The sequence below is a fragment of the Solanum lycopersicum genome, chromosome 2, assembly GCF_036512215.1.
Source record: "Solanum lycopersicum chromosome 2, SLM_r2.1".
Lineage (NCBI taxonomy): Eukaryota > Viridiplantae > Streptophyta > Magnoliopsida > Solanales > Solanaceae > Solanum > Solanum lycopersicum.
In genome coordinates, this window is record NC_090801.1 from 65,042,425 (window position 1) to 65,061,281 (window position 18,857).

General features: G+C 29.6%; 1 long non-coding RNA gene across 1 annotated transcript; it reads left to right on the plus strand.

Annotated features, from left to right (window-relative positions):
- Positions 1–2,469: 2,469 nt before the first annotated feature.
- LOC104645735 (uncharacterized) lies at positions 2,470–17,719 on the plus strand. The gene is made up of 4 exons (XR_739824.4): positions 2,470–2,697; positions 5,626–5,772; positions 6,290–6,390; positions 17,315–17,719. It is a non-coding gene; the product is annotated as an uncharacterized lncRNA (long non-coding RNA).
- The last annotated feature ends 1,138 nt before the right edge of the window (positions 17,720–18,857 follow it).

Consider the following 18,857-nt stretch of genomic DNA (forward strand, 5'->3'; position numbering starts at 1 on the left):
AGAACCAAAACAGCTCATAGTATTTAAGGCTTGTAACACCTGGAGAAGAAAAGGTAGAGAAGTTCCAAAAAAATGCCGACCACTTTTAAGCACCTTAATGTACTTTGCAATGTGAAAACATTGCTTTTAAAATTTGGTGTTTTGCTATCAATTCTTGGTTTCGAGGTTTCTACTAATTATGGTGTCAGGTTTTGTTTTAGTCTTTAGATACAAGCTAAGCTAAGAGTTAACGGTTTGTTTTTATCTAAGAATATGATGTGTATGTAGTTCACTTTGATGGTTCTCTACTCTATTGCCATGGCGTCAGTCTTTTTGGTTTTTCTCCTATGAAATTGTACAAAGAGATAATGTTAATGTAGAATTATGTGTGTTTTAAATAATGAAGTTGCTGTTGGAACATTAATTACTAGAGTTTTTTTTTTCTTTTCACAGTGAAAGGATAAACTTAATTCAGTAATGGAGTTTGGTGCTCCAGAAAAAGTATTAAGAACCTTAATTTCTTTTGTGCGGTATAGCACTTAAATTAATTAACCTATGTAACCTTGGTTAATTTGGAAAAAAGGAACTAGCTTTCCGTTCTTCATTGATTTGGGGAAAATGAGCCTAAATCAGCAGATGTTATAAATCAGATAAATGAAACTTAGCCAAGACATTCAGTAACGTCTTATGATTTAGAGATATCTACAAAGATAAATATAAATAAATATGAAAATTCACTGCAGATGAACAATCCAGTATGTACAATGTTACATATTTTCAAAATGTCAAACACTGTGTAAAGTCTGATTCAAATGCATTTACAAAAGGCAATAAGAAAAATCGATCAAAATTTCTTAAGATAGGCATCTATGTGCATAACAAACATACATTTAAAAAAAAAAGGAATTTCCCTCTATTGTTGATTAATATTGTCTTCCTTTTTTCCTTATAGAACATGTTTTATAGTCAAATGTCCATATTGATTATTCAGCTGATGAAGTTTTTGTTATTTACAGTTTATTAAGGATGATCCAAACCAGATGAGAGTTTTGGCAATCAATTCTGGCTTTTGAGTCTTTTGGCCTATCAATCTTCCTTTACAACTCGATGATGACGAATTAGGTGAAGCTGAAGTAGATGCACTAACTGGTAATGGTGATAAACAGGGTTAATTGCTCTATCGCCATAATTTGCAAAGCACACATCATGATTTAATGGATTCACCGTCAGCTAGGTGGTGACCCAATAAAGGAAGGAGGGGATCAGATAATGACCTAATGTATCATCCTGCTGTTAGACCACATAGGAACATGAATTATTAATTTCACCAAGAGGAAAAATTTACAGCATCAATTAAATTCATTACACCGTCAAATGCATATAAGTTAAATTCCTTTAAACTTTCATTATGTAACAGATTTGAAGCAAGTGTATGGAAAAAAAAATACACTGGCAGGACAGGTGTAGAAAGAATAGACAAGTTAAGTCGAACTGTTGGTAAGCAAACAGGTAACCTAAACACTCAATTTTTTCGCGTAGAGCACATTTAGTACATCGATGAAGTTTGATAGGAAGAAGATAGTTATAAACATTTAAGATAACGAGAACAAATGGCTGAATTCCTCTTGAGGGGTAGTTTTTTATTTTATTTATATCGTATGATTTACACATCAATAACTACTGTATTTTGATTTTCCTATGATTTACACCGATTTACTACTCCACTCCATATGTTCATGTTTACCCTAAATCCCAGCATTTTTTTTAATGAAGCGCCCTACACCCCTGCAATCTGCATTACTATGAGGCAATGTCAAACTAATTAACTTTTAAATTGTATAAACTGATCCCTGTTCTAAGAAAAAAGTATTAGAAACTAATGCCTAATGATGGAAAAGATAATTACATAATAAGATTATCTTTATACATTAACTCTTTCGTTTAATTGATGATAACATCATAAACACAATAACAATTCTACTAAAATAGTGTTTTCGAGCGTGTAAGATTACATTTAGCTTGAAATCAACTACGTTTAGCAGATGATAATGTTGATTTTTCACATTGACAATTATTTATTATTGCAAATGTATAGCAGAAATTTCAAATCTTACTAAATTTTCCTTCTACATAGAAATGGCTAATTCATGTATTATATTTATAAATATAAATAATTCTCTTTTAACAAAGTTTTGGCTAAACCCGATCCCCTAATCCCTAGGAATATATATATTGGGTTAACTAATCCCTAGGAATAAACTCCTCGTTGGAAGATCTTTTTTTTGTACAAGTTGTACTCCGATTAAATAATGAAAAAAGCCATTAATTTTAATATATACGTCTTATTTAGAATAACATTAATTCATTTTTTTTTCTACTTAAAAGTGTCGCTTGATATAGTTAACCTAACTCATTTAGAATTAAGGTGCAGTTATAATAAATTTTTAATATGAATTAAAAATTATATTTAGTACTATACATAATTTTGAATGAGGAAAAATTAGAATTCTAGAATGATCGGAAAATCACCTTTGATTTGGGGTTAAACTAATCCCAATCTTATATTTCTCCGCGAGCGACCAAACACATCTGAATTCTCATCTCTTAAATTTTCTCTTCTAGTGATGTGTTACATGTTACGTTGGGTTGAAATGAGTACTCAATTTCAGTGACAAGTGAGAGGGCTCTGTAATGGAGGCCAGGCGCTGTGCAAGAGAGGTATAACTTTTTGATCTTCATTTATCATTCTTAATATTAAGATAGGGTGTAGGGTTCAGGATTTTCTTGATTTTTGGGTATTGGTCTATGCTGCTGCAAACTGCAATTTATTGAATTGAGTTATAAATTATTTGGGTTTGAAATGAGTACTCATCAGAATAACATCAGATCGTATGTGCATTGAATTCCTCGCCCCCTTTTTTTCAGTTGTGGATGGTTTTTGGGGAAACAGAAGGTCAATTTTAGTGAGAAGTGAGAGGGGCTCTGTAGTTTCTTGATCTTGATAACATGGAGGCCAGGCGCCGTGTGCAAGACTTTTTTTGATTTTTTGATCTTCTTAATATTAACACAGGGTTTTGGTTCATGTTTTCTTGATTATCGGGGTATTGGTCTAATGCTGGTTAAAGTGAGTATTATAGATTACATGTTTTCTTAACTTTCTGAACTATGTGATATATGTTCTTTTGAGATTAGCTTTCTGATTATCATGTCATATGTCAATTGTTACATGTTAGAGGTGTCCCAGATTAGAAATTATGGCTAAGAGGACTCCATTGAGAGTTCCATTGGTAATTTACTAGATGTATTGGATGAGGTACGAAAATATAGTTTCAACATAAATTTGAATGTTAAAGGTTGTTGGAAAGAAATCGTCAGTTGAAGTAAGTGACCTGGATTTAGATTTAGGATATTTGTAATGGAAAATTACTTTCGCCAATAAGTGAGTGAAGTCTTTTCCGCTCTTTTGGTGGAAAATCATGAGTAGGGAAAATATTTTCTTGACTTCAAGATAAGTTAACAATAAAGAGAACATTTTGAGAGGAAAATGTTTTCAGCCATACTGAACTCACCACCTCAATAATCCATTGTCGGATTTAACAAGTGTGCAGTTGGAGAAGTAAAAAACATAAACGATCAGAAAGAAGCACATTACTTCCGCATGGAATATCACGCCCATTTAGGAACATTCCTCCATTATAGTAGACGACAAAGGTAAAATGTGTATACAAGTCTCAATTGCCAATGCTTCCAAACACTAGAACAATCTTATGAAGACGTCAAGACAATCTTAGGGTAGAAGGTACATTCACAAAGATGATGTACATAAAATGTGGATGCACTTTGCACCACTGTTAGCATTTCAAGGGCATTTCAAGATTAATCATTCCCTTTTCTGTCGATTAGCGGTCAATACATTAATGACAAATTTTCTCAAAATCCAGGCATAAAATTATTTATGGATTTAAGAAATGAAATGACCGTCAGCAAAATTGGCTTTTCCCATCTTACTTCAGATTGAATAGCTATTCATTTTGCACGTCAATAAATATTTTGTTCCTGAAAAGGCGAAAAGGACATTTTGGTATATATGTCCTTGAAAAGGTGAAATCATCATCATTTTGTTCCCAAGGGTGTGGCCTAGTGGTTAAGGAATTGGTTGAGAACCCTAAGGTCTCATGTTTAATAATGCTGGGTGATTCTTCTCATCTATCCTAGCCTTGGTGGACAGAGTTACGTGGCATCGATGTGCATGAAAACTAGCGCTTAAGTCACAGTCATCAAAAACATAAAAAGGTACAGTCGCAAAGATATGACCTACATAAATAATTTTAACAACAAAACTGCTAACTAACGAGAATATACATACCGAATGTCCTTTAACCTTTTCAGGAACCAATGACGTACATAAATCTCCAACTTACTTTACGAGAGAATGTGTACCAAATGTTCTTTCAGTTTTCCTGGAACCGAATGATAATTGACGAGCATAATTGATAGCTATACAATTTGATGTAAGATGAACATTTGTCACTTGCACATTCTCGTAAAGTATGTTGGATATATTCGGATAAAGTAAGTTGAAAATAATCAGTACGTCATTATTCAGATTCTGAAAATGTTAAAGGACATTTGGTACATGTATTGTCGTGAAGTAAGTTGGACATTTATGTACGTATATTCTCGTGAAGTAAGCATTTATCTAGTTAAAAATGTTTTGTGTACGTCATTTTTGCGAATGTATGTTCTACCGTAAGCTTGTTATGTCATCTTTGTAAAGATTGTTATAACTTTTGGAAGCGGTGACAGTTGAAACTTGTATGCATATATACCTTTGTCGTCTATTTTAATGGAGGAATATTCCCAAAATAGCATGATATCCCATTTGGGAAACGTCTATTATGCTCTTATTCCTTTTTTCTAAGGTTATTGGGAACATGTTGATGCCTCATTGCCTGATTTTCCTTTCTTATCTGTCAATGTTCTTAGCTTGTTCTGTACTTTGTAATGTAGCATGTTATGGCTTCTTCCTACTTTTCCTTTTCAAAATGAGAGATGATTTTAATAGCTAACAATAATAAATAAATAGGAACAAAAGCGGATGGAGTTAATGCGAGAGTTTTGTTTTGGCTTTGCAGTGAAAAGATTTAGTTTCCTTAACTGTCAGCCTTCTATTTGATTATGAGACAATTGCATACTCATATTGGAAGGTGGAATGTTGGGTTCATAAGATTATAAGCTCCAAAATTTACTACATGTTATAAGTAATGTAGACATTCTTGAGAAAGATGACTTGGTCCCTGAAGGATGCTTTGAGTATTAGTGCTTTTCCCTTACATACACTAAGGCAAAGGGAGAAGAGTCTATTTTAGCGTACAAGTTATTGAAAGTTGGATGTCATAGCCGTAATATTGATGTGATTTACATTGTATAATTTTCCTACATTTGTCGGCAAAGTCTTATTAGGTTAATTCTCGTGGGCTTTGAAATCTTCCCCTAAAGTTTTTGTTGTCTATTATTGTCATGGTTATGGATTCATGCACTTTTTTTGTTGAAGGTCTCTGGCTTGCAAAAGCATTTAAAGTCTCAGACAAGTTATCTTCTTATAAAAGAATTTGTAATAACTATCATTAACTGTTGGCATTCCAGGGAAATTAGCATCTTTTTTGTAATGGAGTTGTTCCAATGGATTACCCTGGTGGGCTTTAAGAAGGCCTTCCTTCATGGTTACATACCAAGTTTTGACTAGCGGGTTGAGTGTTGACGATGTCATTGAGCATTACTTAAAATTTAAAGGTATGACTCAATTGGATAATCTACTTCATCGTCTTCATCATAAAATTGATTCTTCTGAAAGGGTCAAGACACAAATAATATGTAGAAATTAAATTCAAAATATCTTACAAGTGAAGGTCTGAGCCATGTGAGCTTAAGTTTTTGTTTCATTATTTTTCTATAAATTATGTAGATAGCTCAGTTGACTCTGATGGTAAGCTGAAGGCGTTTTAGGCCTGCCTGATAAATGGCTTCAACAATCTCTAAGACCGGAGGACTGTTGTTTCTGCTGAATTAGTGAAGGCTGACGTTACTTTTGGAACCCTTCTGTAAAAGTGAAATAGCATCTTATTGCGGGTGAATGTATAAGTAAAATGAAATAATCTTTCTTTTTGGTATGGAGACTTGTTTGAATGGTGAAATAAGGGCCAGTTCTCAGTTGCATTAAGCAATGATGAATAGCTTCTAGTAGGACTATCTTGATTGGCTGAGCATTATAATTAGATGCGCAGATACTGACCGTTTCTTCCGTGTGCAGACTGCCTATAATGTCATCTCTTACAAACATAAACCCCGTTTACTGACCGTCCTGGAGTTGCTGAATGCCACAAAAGAGAGATAGAGGGACTACTAGAAAAGGTGTGTCACCTGTTTCAGCTTTTCTTTTGAATTAGTGTAAAAGTTCATCGCAGTGTTTAATTTTTTAAGTTGTTGATATGTGAATATTTTCCATCCATTTATGGGAGTTGCTCCACAGTCCGAATGTCTATCATGTTCTGCTCGTGTAGTTTACGAAACACTTATCCTCATTTAGCTTTATATAGAGTCACGGGAACTGTCCATAACAGTGCACACAAGTTAATTAAGCACCCCATTTAAGTAAATACACAATTTTTTTGACACTATTGATGTACAAAAGTTAATAAGTATCATTTTTAGTAAAACAATTTTCTTTTTTATATTATTGATGCACAATAGTTAAGTAAGTACCGTTTTGTAAAAAGCTATATAAATTTTTTGACACGACTGTTGCAAAAACTTCAGTTGATCACCCCAATCTCATTAATGTTTTCTGTTGTTCATGCCTTTTTTTGTTGCCGCTAGATCTTCATAATCCTTTTAGAGTTGCAATTTACTCGACCAGATTTGAGATATGCAACCTGAGATATAAGAGTCGGGCATTCGGTCATTTGGTTTGCTTTCGATTTTTGAAAATTGTTTTACTGAATGCCGAACTGAATTAATTTGGTTCAGTTTGTGATTTTTTAATTCGATTGTGATTTTTTAATTCGATTCATTTTTCGTAATTCGGTTTTGAAATCACTGGTTGGTGGTCGCTGGAGGCTTAACTTGGAAGTGAAATTTGGAAGAGAAGGCTAGAAGGCAGAAGCAGAAGGTGGCAGAAATTGGAAAAACAAAAAATGAAACGTTAACTTGCTAGTTGCGAAGGGTAAAAAATGAAATAAACTGAAAATGCTTAATAGAATTAATAGCTACATAATATTTAGTATAGTATGCATATTAGTGTGTATATTTTGGTTAAAATCCGAAATACCAAAATATGAAAAACTTATTATCGAAATCGAAACATCAAAAATAAAAAATGATGTTACAGAAACCAATATATCAAAAAAAAAAAATTGGTTTGGTTCGGTGATATTAAACCAATATATCAACAAAAAAAAAATTGGTTTGGTTCGGTGATATTAATGTGGGCTGGACGTAACTATCGAAAATCCGAAATACCATATCAAACTGATTTAATTTCCGGTTTCCTGTGACATGTTTTTGTATTTTTGATTTTTCGGATTGGTTTTTGATAAAATATGTTTTTATATTTTTGATATTTCGGTTTAATGAAATATATACTCTAATATATATACAAAAAATAATAAATATTATGTAATAATTAAGGAAAAATAACTTAAATACACAACTATAAGTTTTATATTCTCTAATTTTCCTTTCTTTTTTTAAATATTACATAATTCTCTTTTTTTTTTTAATTTTACGGTAAACAGATACATTACATTCTCTCTCCTATAATACACAATCACCCATTTTAATGCCTATTTTTTCTCCATTAAAACACGCAACCTTTTAAATCAGTTTTTGGATTTTGAATTTTCTCCATTTAAACACTCAACCTTTTAAATGAGTTTTTTTATTTTGAATTATTAATTTTAATTAATTTTAAATAAAAGATCTAATTTTGAAATTTTGAATTTCAAAATTCAAAAAATTTCAAATTTCAAAAATCAGGACAACTCTTAACTTCTCCCGTTTTTCTTACTCCATCAAGTTTCACTTCCTTTTTTTCCATAATCATCTTCCTTCTTCTTAACCCAACAAAATTTATTGGTTTCTTCTTTTTATTCTTAATCCATCATCTTTTTCTTCTTAATCTGTAATCGTCTTAACCCAACATCTTTTTATTATTAATCCATCATCAGTTCGTCTTTCCTTCTCTTTTTTTTTTGTTAATTGTTCGATTACATTATAGTAATGGATCCGTTAATTAATAGAAGGATATATGATTTCAACGATGAAAATTGGAAAGAAAATAGGAAAAAGTCTTTGCATGATCCTATGAATCTTCAGAAGGATTCAAACAAAGACTCTGGCGAAACATCAAAATCAAAGGTTGTCAAAATACAACAAAAAAAGAAGCAACAAACATTGTTGTTAGGTTTACATTGTCTCGGGTTAGTATTTTGGTACTTAAAACTATTGTTGAAATTAGTAAAAATTTTAAGGAATCTAGTGTGCTTGCCGATACATTTGAATAAGTGTGTATAGTGTCTTAGATGATGAATTGATACATGAATTTGTTGTGTATCATAATATTTTATATGTATCATGAAGTTTTGAAAATTGTTATAATGTATCATTCAATAAGTTTAGTAAATGCGTCATCAACTGTGCTTGATGATACATATAGAATCAGTGTGTACAGTGTTTAGTCAATTCACTGATACATGTAGTAGATATGTATCACATGTTTTGCAGATAGTATGAATTTATGAAAACTGATATCATGTATCAGTAAGGTATTAGTTGTTTAGTTGATGTACTGATACATGTTTTGAAAATTGTTATAATGTATCATTCACTAAGTTTAATAAATGCGTCATCAACTGTTTTTGATGATACATATAGAATCAGTGTGTGTATTGTTTAGTCATCAGTATGTATATAGTTTCAACCATTGCCAAAGCCTGTGTATCATGTGTTGTGCCTTCTACACACGTTATTTCTCCACTTGTTCCATCAAAGTTATGTACAGTACCACTATTCTTTTCAATTGTGTCAATACATAATGGATACACTGAAAATCCAGGCTCGTTTTCAGTTCAAAATATAGTTTAACACTCATATCGTTCTTAAGTTTCATCGGATAGGAGTTACCTTCTACAATGTATCGAATTTCAATTTCTTTCCTTGATACATCAATATCCAACTCGGCTGCAATTGCTGCTTTGAGATTAGAAAACGAAATTGAATCTCCAACAACGATTCCGTCGATTTTGTGACTTTCATACTGCAATTCGTTCACCCAAATTCCGGAATGTCTCATCAAAATCGAAGTATTCATCTTGAAAAATCCACTGTAACAATAATAAAATTATTGTAGTTCGAAATTTAACAGATTGTTCAAAAAAATTATTTTCAAAATAGATGACATAATCTTTATTTTTCAAAATTTGAAATTAATATCCAATTGAGTGCTGATTTTATGCTGATTAATGATATGTTACCGTAAATTTAGCTGTTTTATTAACAACATTAACTGTATCATTTTTTCCCTTTCTTTTTTCTCAATAGTTTAAAATTACAATGTATCATTTACCATGTATTACTAGAGTCTAAAGTATCACGGCTCAATAAATTTAAGGGATTTTTTGTAAATACTAAATTTTTCGGGACAGAATGTAATTATTGAATTACACTATGGATTCCTTAAATTTTTCCCAGTTTTAAGTACCAAAATACTAACCCGAGACAATGTAGGCCTAACAACAATGTTTGCTGCTTCTTTTTTTTTTGTTGTACTTTGACAACCTTTGATTTTGATGTTTCGCCAGAGTCCTTGTTTGAATCCTTCTGAAGATTCATAGGATCATGCAAAGACTTTTTCCTATTTTCTTTCCAATTTTTCATCGTCGGAATCATATATCCTTCTATTAATTAATGGATCCATTACTATAATGTAATAGAACAATTAACAAAAACAAAAAAGAGAAGAAAAGACGAACTGATGATGGATTAATAATAGGGAAAAAGGTCTGATATACCCCTCAACTTTATCATTTAGAGCTGATATACCCCTCGTTATAAAAGTGGCTCATATATACCCTTATTTGTAAACAAATGGCTCACATATACCCTTTTCCTCTAACGGAAATGAAAAAAATAATAATTTTAATCTAAATTTTTATTATTTTTTTCTAAAAAATATAATCCCATATGGGTAAATTTAATACTCGTCAAACATATTTTTTTAACTTTTTTTGTTTCAATGACTAATTTATAATTATTATTTTGATAATCAAATTTATTAATGTTTCACTAGTATTCTTGTAAGACTTTATTTAGATGGCCAAATTTTTTCTTCGAATACGAAATTAAATTACAATACACACCCAAAAAAATAGTTTAAATTTTTTTTCTTTAAACTAAGGAATTAAAGAAAAAAAAACAAAATAAGAATAAGAAACTCAAATAATTATAATAAAAGAAGTCAAAAAATAATTTATGTATGAAAAAAATTAAAATATACCTTTAACATTGATAGAAGAATCATATATACCACTAAATAATTTTTAAAAAAAAATTAGAAGTAACAAATATAAATTTAAAACTAATTTTTTAACTTCCGTTAAATGAAGAGTATATATGTGCCATTTTGTAATGGCAGGGGTATATGTGAGTCGTTTGTATAACGGTAAGGGCATATATGAGTCACTTTTATAACGAGGGGTATATCAGCTCTAAATGACAAAGTTGAGGGGTATATCAGACCCTTTTCCCTTAATAATAAAAAGATGCTGGGTTAAGACGATTACAGATTAAGAAGAAAAAGATGATGGATTAAGAATAAAAAGAAGAAACCAATAAATTCTGTTGGGTTAAGACGAAGGAAGATGATTATGGAAAAAAAGGAAGTGAAACTTGATGGAGTAAGAAAAACGGGAGAAGTTAAGAGTTGTCCTGATTTTTGAAATTTGAATTTTTTTGAATTTTGAAATTCAAAATTTCAAAATTAGGTCTTTTTTTAAAATTAATTAAAATTAATAATTCAAAATAAAAAAAACTGATTTAAAAGGTTGAGTGTTTAAATGGAGAAAATTCAAAATTCAAAAACTGATTTAAAAGGTTGCGTGTTTTAAATAGGCCTTAAAATGGGTGATTGTGTATTATAGGAGAGAGAATGTAATGTATCTGTTTACAGTAAAATTAAAAAAAAAGAGAATTATGAAATATTTAAAAAAAAGAAGGAAAAATTAGAGAATATAAAACTTATAATTGTGTATTTAAGTTATTTTTAGAATTGTTAATACTAGTAGAGCTTTTAGGTTTATTTTCTTTTTTGCCCTTAGCAATTAGTAAGTTAGGATTAGGTTTTCATCTATGTTTTTCCAATTTCCGCTGTACCTTGTGCCTTCTCTTCCAAAATTCCAATTCCATGATTAAGCCTCAGCTATCACCGATCAGGGCAACAATCAACGACCATGACCAGTGACTTCAAAATTGAATTTAATAAACTGAATGAATTACAAAAATTAAATTGAATTAAAAAAATTGAATCGAATTAATTTGGTTTGGTGTTCGGTACAATAGTTCCAAAAATTAAAATAAAAAACTGAACTGAACGCCAGCCTTAGTTTTTTGTGCACAAAAGTCGATTAAGTAACTGCGCAATTGTTTTTGCACTATTGGTGCACACTAGTTATAATTAAGCATCAGTTTAAAGTAAAGACATAGTGTTTATTTTTTACACAATTGGTGCACACACGTTAATTTAGCACAATTTTAAGTAATTACACAAGTTTTTTTTTACTATGTTGATACATAAAAGTTAATTAACGCACTGATTTTAAGTAATTGCACAATTTTATTTCATAGTATTGGTGCACAAATGTTAGTTAAGCACCATTTTAGAGTAACTACACAATTTTTTTGAAACTATTGTTGCACAAGAATTAATTAAGCACTTATTTTAATTAGTGAATTACCTAAAAAAAAATTCACATAGGTACATAGAAATTTATTGAGCATCACATTTGTATTTGTATAATTATATAATTTTGACATTGTTGATGCAGTAACGTTAATTAAGCTTTTTCTAAAAAATAGCTACATAATTCTTTTGGCCTGAAATCTAAGATAAAAGAACTTTTACACTATACATTACATGCAGAAAAGAGAAAAATAAAATTGTTAAAAAAATAATAACCTGATCGAATTTCTCAGAGACTTAAAAACGAAAATAAAAACATATAATACATTAATCCACGAGCTGGGGAATCTTATCTATTTTTTCTTATTATAGCGAAGGTACTCTTCTTAAGTGTAAGGTGACCAAATCCACTCCATATGTTCAAAGTCCCAATTAGCTTTAGTAGCTAATGATGATCCCTCATCTAGAGGAGGAATTTCCTTCAATTTTTCTAATTCCATTAATGATAAAACAGTTGAAGACAACACCACAGGAGGATTAATAATTTCACCTACACTTTTTTCTGATTTTTTCTCTATTTCCTCGGCAAGATTTATAATTTCTACTTGCACCTTCTTAGCACCACCTTCTTTACGAAGAGACCCGATAACAATACAAAGAAGAGAAGAAAAAATGGAGAAACCAATGTAAAAGAAGAAAAAGAGAAGATTATTTTGTGCTTTGATGGAGTGATGAAGTGAGTGATATATAGTGAGGAAGGAAGTGTTTTTGGATTATATGCTAGCATGCAAGGTGATTTCTTCTCCCACTGTATTGCACAATATATGGAACCATGTATTGTGTATTAAATTTAATCGGAAGTTTAGATAATTAAATTTACAATATAAGTATATATAATTTAAATCTTATATATATTAGATAATTTGATAATTTTTTAAGAAAAATATTTTTTTTTCCTCAAACAAGGATAAAAATGTCATTAATTGGTTGTTAGAAAGAAAACAAGTCTGTAGGATTGTATTTTGTAACGCAAAAAATAAGAAACAGCCAAGAAATATCCAAAAAAAACCGTCCACAATTTTCGCACTTGAATAAACTTTACAATGTCTAAGTTTGAATTTTAGTTTTGGTGTTTTGCTAGTTAAAGTTAAGTTGCCTGCATGTATAAACATGTGACATTTATGAAGGTAGAAGAATCATTAAAGTATGTTCTAATTTTGTTTTATACTAAACATCTAATGTAGAGATATTTACAGTTAGTTGGTTAGCTTGTATTTAAGAATGAATAGTTTAGTTTGGTCGTTCTCTTTTAAAATGACACCACTGTTTTTGGTTTTATGTCTATGAAAGAGTACAAGGAGATAAATTGATTGTGTGCAACACTAGTGTTAATGTAGAATTATTTATGTGTGTTAATGTAGAATTATTTATGTGCGGTCAAGAGTTATAAAAGTACATGTTAATTTTATTTTTTACTTTAACATTTAAGTTAGATATAATTACAAATAGTTTGTATTGAGAATAAGTAGTTCAATTTGATGGTTCTTTTTTGGCATGACATTAATTTTTAATTTTTTTCTCAAACATTACAAAGAGATAAATTGATAATGTGCAATATCGATGCTAATGTAGAATTGTTTATATGTGTTTTAAATAATCCATTTCCTCAATCTTAATGATTTCTACTTGAGCTAAGTAAAGGAAGAAAAAGAGAAGATTATTTTGTGCTTTAATGGAGTGATGAACTGAGTGATATATTGTGAGGAAAGCAACTTTACTGTTTTTGGATTATATGCTTGCATGCATGACTCGGCATATAATCCACACTATTAGCAAGGTGGTTTCTCTCTCTCACTGTATTAAAACCGTGATTATATGGAACTGTTACAAGATTCAAGTATTGTGTGTTAAATTTAATGGAGAGTTGTCTACAGTATAGTACTACTTCATATCAGTAACATAGTTTAGATAATTGAATTTACAATTATTAGTATATATAATTTAAATGTTAAATATATTATATAATTTAATAATTTTTTGAAGAAAAATAATATTTTTCCTCAAACAAGGATAAAAAGGTCATTAATCGGTTGTTAAAAAGAAAACAAGCCTGTAGTATTGTATTTTGTAACATCAAGATAAGAAACGGCTAAGAAATCTCCCAAAAGAAAAAAACAGACCATATTTTTTGTACGTGGATAAACCTTACAATATGAAAGTTTGCTTTTTTGTTTCGTTGTTTTGCTAGTTAGAAAGAAGTCGCCCGCATGCATAAACATGTGGCGTCATAAAGGTTCAAGAATCATTAAAATATGTTTGAATTTTGTTTTATACTTAACATTTAAGTTAGAGATAATTACATTTAGTTTGTATTGAGAATAAGTAGTTTAGTTTGGTGGTTCTCTTTTAGATTGACACCAGTTTTTTTGGCTTTTATCTATGAAATAGTACAAGGAGATATTTTGATTGTGTGTAATGGTAGTGTTAATGTAAAATTATTTGTGTTAATGTATATTTATTTATGTGTGTTCAAGAGTTATAAAAGTATGTGTTAATTTCAAATTATACTTAACAAGTTGGAGATAATTACAGTTTCTTTGTATTGAGTATAAGTAGTTTAATTTGATGGATTTTTTTGGCATGACGTTGATTTTTTTTTCTCAAACATTACAAAGAGATAAATTGATAATTTATAATGTCTCTGTTAATGTCATTATAAAAAGGTCATTAATCAATTGCTAGAAGAAAACATGCTTGTAGTATTGCATCTGTAACGCCAAGATTAGAAACGGACAAAGAATCTCCAAAAAAAAATGTCCACATTTTTTGCACTTGTATACAATGTTTTCTTTTTTCATATTGGTGTTTTGCTAGTTATAGGTTGAAGTTGCTTGTATGCATAAACATGTGGCATCAATGAAGGTTCAAGTATGTTTTTTTTTAATTTTATACTTTACATTTAAGTTAAAGATAATTATAGTTAATTTGTATGAAGAATAATTAGTTGAATTTGGTAGTTCTCTTTTAAAATGACATTAGTTTTTTTTGGTTTTATATCTATGACATAGTACAAGTCAATAAATTGATTGTGTGCAGTTCTAGTGTTAATGTATAACTATTTATGCGTGTTAATATAGAATTATTTGTGCGTGTTCAAGAGTTATAAAAATATGTGTTAATTTTATTTTATACTTGTTTGTATTGGGAATATGTAGTTCAATTTGATGATTCCTTTTGGCATGACATTGATTTTTTTTATTTACTCTTCTAAAAACACGACATAGAGATAAAATGATAATGTGCAGTGTCTTTGTTAATGCAAAATTATTATTGTGTTGTAAATAATGAAGTTGAAATTGTGACCGTATGTTAAAAATGTGATTATATGTAACTGTTACAAGAACCAAGTTTTGTGCATTTAATTAAATGGAGAATTGTCTACAGTACAGTACTACTTCTAAACAATACCATAGTTTAGATGATTAAAGTTACAATTATTAGTATATATAATTTAAATCTTAAATATATTAGAAAATTTAATAAATTTTTAAAGAAAAATAATTTTTTCCCTCCAACTAGGATAAAAAAGGTTATGGATCAGTTGCTAGATAGAAATTAAGCTTGTAGTATTGTATCTTGTAATGCCAAGATAAAAAATGGTCAAGAAATCTCCCAAAAAATCGTCCACATTTTTTGTACTTGGATGAACTTTACAATGTGAAAGCTTGCTTTTTAGTTTTGGTGTGTTGCTAGTTAGAGGTTGAAGTTGCCTGCCTGCATGTATAAACATGTGGCATGTTTTAATTTTATTTTATACCTAACATATAAGTTGGAGATAATTACTGTTAGTTTGTATAAAGAATAAGTAGTTTAGTTAGGTGGTTCTCTTTTAGAATGATACCAGTTTTTTGGGTTTCATATCTATGAAATAGTACAAGACAATAAATCGATTGTGTGCAATGCTAGTGTTGATGTATAATTATTTGTGTGTGTTCAAGAGTTATAAAAGTATGTTTTAGTTTTGTTTTTTACTTAATATTTAAGTTAGATATAATTACAGTTTTTTTGTATTGAGAATAAGTGGTTCTTTTTTGGCATAATGTTGATTTTTTTCATTTTATTTTTCTCAAACAATACAAAGAGATAAATTGATAATGTGCATTGTCAGCGTTAATGTACGATATTTATGTTAACGTGCTATGTCTGTGTTGATGTAGAATTATTTATGTCTATTGTAAATAATTCATTTCCTCTTCAATGTTAATAATTTCTACTTGCACCCCCTCAGCACCGCCTTAGTTACGAAGAGAACCATAACAATAGAGAGAAAAAAAGAAAAATGAAGAAACCAAAGTAAAGGAAGAAAAAGAGAAGATTATTGTGTGCTTTGATGGAGTGATGAAAGGAGTGATATATAGTGAGGGAAGCTATCATGCATGACTTAGCACATGATCGACACTATTAGAAAGGTGGTTTTATCTTCTACTGTACTAACTGTTACAAGAATAAAAGATTGTGCATTAAATTTAATGAGGAGTTATCTACAATATAGTACTACTTTTATACAGTAACATAGTGTAGATAATTAATGTTACAGTTATTAGTATGGTATATTAAATCTTAAATGTATTAGATGCTTTAATAAATTTTTGAAGAATAATAATTTTTTCCCCTCAAACGAGGATAAAAAATTCATTAATCAGTTGCTAGAAAGAAAACAAGCTTGTGTATTGTATCTTATAATGCCAAAATAAGAAACAGTCAGGAATCTCCAAAAAATCGACGACATTTTTTGCACTTGGATGAACTTTACAATGTGAAAGTTGCTTTTTAGTTTTGGTATTTTGCTAGTTAGAGGTTGAAGTTGCCTGCATGCATTATACCTGTGGCATCAATGAAGGTTCAAGCATGTTTTAATTTTGTTTTATACTTAATATTTAAGTTAAAGATAATTATAGTTAGATGTATTAAGAATAAGTGGTTCAGTCAGGTGGTTCTCTTTTAGAATGATACCGGTTTTTTGGTTTTATACCTATGAAATAGTACAAGGAGATAAATTGAATGTGTGGAATGCTATTATTAATGTATTATTATTTATGTGTGTTCAAGAATTATAAAAGTATGTTTTAATTTTATTTTTTACTTAACATTTAAGTTAGAAATAATTACAATTTGTTTGTATTGAGAATAAGTTTTGGTTCTTTTTTGGCATGATGTTGATTTTTTTCTTTTTATTTTTCTCAAACAATATAAAGAGATAAATTGATAATATGCAATGTCGTGTTAATGTGCAATGTCTGTGTTAATGTAGAATTATTTATGTCTATTGTAAATAATCCATTTCCTCTTCAATGTTCATAATTTCTACTTGAACCTCCTTAGCACTACCTTCGTTACCAAGGGACCCACAACAATAGAGAAAAGAGAAGAAGAAAAATGGAGAAAGCGAAGTAAAGGAAGAAAAAGCGAAAATTAGTATGTGCTTTGATGGAATGATGAAGCGAGTGATATATAGTGAGGGAAGCTAGTGTGCATGACTTAGCGCATAATTTACACTAGTAGAAAGGTGACTTCTTCTCCCACTGTATTAAAATGTGATTATATGTAACTGTTATAAGAATCAAATATTATGCATTAAATTTAATGGGGAGTTGTCTATAAAATAGTACTACTTTTAAACAGTAACAAAGTGTAGATAATTAAATTTACTGTTATTAGTATTATATATTAAATATTCAATTTAATAGATACTTTGATGAATTTTTTGAAGAAAATAAATTTATTTCCTCAAACAAGAATAAGATATTCATTAATCAGTTGCTAGAATGAAAAATAAGCATGTAGTATTGTATCCTATAACGTCAATAAAAGAAACGACCAGGAAATCTCCAAAAAAAATTGATCACATTTATGTGCGTTCAAGAGTTATAGAAGTATATGTTAATTTTATTTTTTACTTAACATTTAAGTAAGATATAATTACAGTTTATTTGTATTGAGAATAAGTAGTTCAATTTCATGGTTTTTTTGGGCATGACATTAATTTTTAATTTTTTTTCTCAAACATTACAAAGAGATAAATTGATAATGTGCAATATCAATGCCAATGTAGAATTGTTTGTGTGTTTTAAATAATCGATTTCCTCCTCAATCTTAATGATTTCTACTTGAGCAAAGTAAAAGAAGAAAAAGAGAAGATTATTTGGTGCTTTGATGGAGTGATGAAGTGAGTGATATGTTGTGAGGGAAGCAACTTTAATGTTTTTGGATGATATGCTTGCATGCATAACTCGGCACATAATCCACACTATTAGCAAGGTGTTTTTTCTCCCACTGTATTGAAAATGTGATTGTATGGAACTGTTATAAGATTCAAGTATTGTGCATTAAATTTAATGGAGAGTTGTCTACAGTGTAATTCTAGTGGATATCTGTAACATAGTTTAGATAATTAAATTTACAATTATTAGTATATATAATTTAAATCTTAAATATTTTGTATAATTTAATAATTTTTTGAAGAAAAGTAATATTTTTCCTCAAACAAGGATAAAAAGGTCATTGATCGGTTGTTTAAAGGAAAACGAGTTTGTAGTATAGTATTTTGTCATGCCAAGATAATAAACGGCCAAGAAATCTCAAAAAAAAAAACAGACCACATTTTTTGCACTTGGATAAACGTTAAAGTTAGCTTTTTTGTTTGGTTTGTTAATTAGAAAGAAGTTGCCCGCATGCATAAACATGTGGCATCATAAAGGTTATTTATACTTAACATTTAAGTAAGAGATAATTACATTTAGTTTGTATTGAGAATAAGTAGTTTAGTTTGGTGGTTCTATGAAATAGTATAAGGAGGTAAATTGATTGTGTGCACTGCTAGTGTTAATGTAAAATTATTTATGTGTTAATGTAGAATTATTTATGT